Genomic DNA, 3,916 nt, shown 5'->3' with positions numbered 1-3,916 from the left:
CGGGTGCTTGTCGTTCTGTTTTGCCAAGGAAGGAAACTCTTCAAGACACGACGTAGTCTGTCTACATCTGCCGACGTCCGCTTGGTAGCTGCCAACGGATCTTCGATACCCATCTACGGTTACGAGAACCTCACATTATCGTTCGGAAACGGTAAGTTCGATTGGAAGTTTCTCGTTGCTGACGTCACCATGCCAATCCTCGGTGCGGATTTCCTCTCTCATTTCCACCTTCTGGTCAATGTCGCCCACTGACGATTGGTCAACGCAGACTCATACTTGTCGACACCTCTTCAGACCGCCCCCTCTAACCTCGCTCTCCACATTAGCGCACCCACGGATACCTACCCCCACCTCCTCACGTCGTACCCGGAAGTTTTCCGTCCAGAACTTCGCCAAACGCCCACGGTTCCTGCCAAGCACGGTATTTATCACCATATCAAGACGACGGGACCCCCAGTCTTCGCAAAATTCAGACGTCTGGCACCGGAACGATTGGCAGCCGCCAAACAGACATTCGCCGAAATGGAGGAAATGGGCCTTTGCCAAAAGACTTCCAGCCCATGGTCGTCACCCTTACACATCGTTCTGAAGAAAGACGGCTCCCTCCGTCCGTGCGGGGATTACAGGCGCCTGAACATGCAAACAGAACCGGATCACTACCCCCTCCCAAACATTGCCGACGTGACCTCCTACCTGCACAAAGCAAAGGTTTTCTCTACGCTCGATCTCCTGAAGGGGTATTATCAGGTGCCTATGAACCCAGAAAACATCCCCAAGACTGCCATCACCACTCCGTTTGGTACATGCACCTTCAATTACTCCTGTTTTGGCCTTCGTAATGCTGGGGCCACGTTTCAACGTCTCATGGATGGCATCTTAGGAGACCTCCCTTTCTGTGTATGTTATGTGGACGACATACTTGTGTTCTCCTCCTCAAAAGAGGAACACCTCCGTCACCTGCGCATCGGGCTCGACCGCCTGCAACAAAACGGCCTTGTAGTCCGGTACGACAAGTGTACTTTTGGCACCAACGAAGTGTCGTTCTTGGGCACCGCATCACTCCTGAAGGTGTTCACCCCTCCCTGAGAAGGTAGCAGCCGTTCAGAACTTCCCCGTGCCCTCGACCGTCAAAGCTCTGCAGGAATTCTTGGGCATGATCAACTATTATTACCGTTTTCTGCCAGCCATTGCCGCCACTCTTGCTCCCCTCTACGCCTCCCTCAAGGGCAAGCCGAAGCACCTGAAGTGGGGTCCCCTTCAAGAAGCAGCCTTCTGTAATGCAAAGAAGGCCCTATCAACTGCTGCGGCTCTCACTTTTCCTATCCCACACGTCCCTCTCCTTCTCTCCACCAATGCCAGCGACGTCGCTATTGGTGCAGTACTCGAGCAGGTGGTCAAAGGCTCGCCCCGCCCATTGGTCTTCTTCAGCAGAAAACTCTCCAAGGTAGAATCGGGTTATTCTACCTTCGATCGAGAATTGCTGGCGGTGCACTTGGCTGTCCGTCACTTTTGCCATTTCTTAGAAGGTACGCCCTTCGTCATTCGCACAGACCACATGCCTCTGGTGCACGCCTTCACTTGACAGTCTGACGCCTGGTCCGCCCGTCAACGCCGACATCTATCCTCCGTGGCTGAATACAATTGCACCCTCCAATACGTCCCTGGGAAAATTAATCCCGTTGCCGATGCCCTGTCAAGAAACACGTTGGCTGCCGTTCAACTGGGATTGAATTACAATGCCCTGGCTGAAGCCCAACGACAGGATCCAGAGTATCAAGCTTGTAGGACATCCTGCACGTCCCTCCGTTGGGAAGACTTTCCCCTCGAAGACTCCAACACCACCCTCCTCTGTGACGTGAGTACTGGTAGACCGCGACCTTGAATTCCTGCTCCCATGCGCCGACAGTTGTTTGATTTCATTCACGGCCTTTCACATCCCTCGTGCCGTTGTACTGCACAGCTGCTGAAGGCAAAGTTCATTTGGCACGGCATTTCTAAGGATGCTAAGGATTGGGTCCGCGCCTGTACTTCTTGCCAAACTTCCAAAGTACATCGACACACGGATTCAGGAGTGGGCACCTTTCCTCAACCTCAGCATCGTTTCGCACACATTCACGTCGACGTTGTAGGCCCCCTACCCACATCACAAGGACATCGTTACCTGTTTACCGTCATCGACCGCTCCACTCGTTGGCCTGAAGCCATTCCCATGGAAACTGCAACGTCCGCCTCATGTACATCTGCCTTACTCTTTGGATGGATTTCAAGATTCGGTATCCCTGAGCATATTACTTCTGACAGGGGAACCACTTTCACCTCTCAATTGTGGACGTCATTAGCGAATCTCCTGGGCATCACCCTACATCAGACAACTGCCTACAACCCCGCTGCCAATGGAATGGTTGAACGTTTTCATCGCACCCTCAAAGCAGCTTTGATGTCCCGCTGCAAGGATTGCAACTGGTTTACTCAGCTTCCCTGGGTCCTCCTGGGACTAAAGACCACTCCTAAAGACGCCCTCGACGTCTCGGTAGCTGAAATGGTGTATGGTGACCCGTTGGTCGTCCCTGCCGAATTTTTTCCTTCTACAACCTCCTCCAACGATCTCCAGCGCATACGTCACGTCGTGGGAAAATTTACTCCGTGCCGCCAAACTTACAAGCCCCCAGCGAAGCATCACATACCAACGGACTTGCACTCTGTAACGCATGTCTTCCTGCGCAACGACACTAGCAAGCCACCACTAACGCCCCCTTACACGGGCCCTTTCCTTGTGATCCGACGCAGTCCGAAAGCATTCCTACTAAACATTCGTGGCAAAGAAGACTGGGTGTCCATTGATCGTCTAAAACCTGCTTATCTTCTGCCAGATGACCCGCCTACAGTTCTCCTCTCTAGATCAGGGCGCCCTATTTAACATGTACAGTATGTCATTTTTAGGGGGGGAGCCATGTACCAACCGTGTGTCACACAATTGTAAATAATTATTTTGTATATATTATGCTTGTATCTGCGCTCTTCCCTCGCACTAAAAAGAACCTGAATGATCATGTCTCCGTTTTGCTCTGTAACATTGCCTGTCTCTCGAACAGGGTATGTCCTGTTGCCTTGAGGTTTTGTATATAAAGGAGAGTGTTCTATAATAATATAACTCAGTTGATTGCATCCTGCCTTTGAGTCACAACCCTTCTCTCTCGGCTCCGTCACACTATGCACAAAACCTAATTACGATAGGATAAAATATGGTAGAGCCGGAATCAGCACTTATTTCTCTTTAGGACAGAATGCAATACTGTAGTTGTACTGTTTACCTTTATTTCTTGTTGATGGAAAGTTTGAAATCCTTCGCTCGCAGAAGTACTTATCATATAAGGAATTTCCCCATAAGTTTGTGATTGCGGGGCTGTGAGAATTTCATAGTAAAAGGCATTTGAGGCTTATTTGAAAAAATTAAAATCCCGAGTGCTAGTGATAAAATCATTTTATATATATATATACAAGTTTATACTGTACATATATATATATATATATATATATATATATATATATATATATGTATATACATATATACATGTCTATACTGTACATATATATATATATATATATATATATATATATATATATATATATATATATATATATATCTATATATACAGTATAAATACTTATATATATGTATATATGTACATATATATATATATATATATATATATATATATATATATATATATATATATATATATATCTATATATACAGTATAAATACTTATATATATGTATATATGTACATATATATATATATATATATATATATATATATATATATATATATATATATATATATATATATATATATACTGTATATGTATAAAATCATCATCATCAGTCGTTACTAGTTCACTGCAGCACAAACGCC

Source organism: Palaemon carinicauda, chromosome 26, assembly GCF_036898095.1.
Source record: "Palaemon carinicauda isolate YSFRI2023 chromosome 26, ASM3689809v2, whole genome shotgun sequence".
Taxonomy (NCBI): Eukaryota; Metazoa; Arthropoda; class Malacostraca; order Decapoda; family Palaemonidae; genus Palaemon; species Palaemon carinicauda.
Note: the sequence above shows the minus strand (reverse complement) of the source record.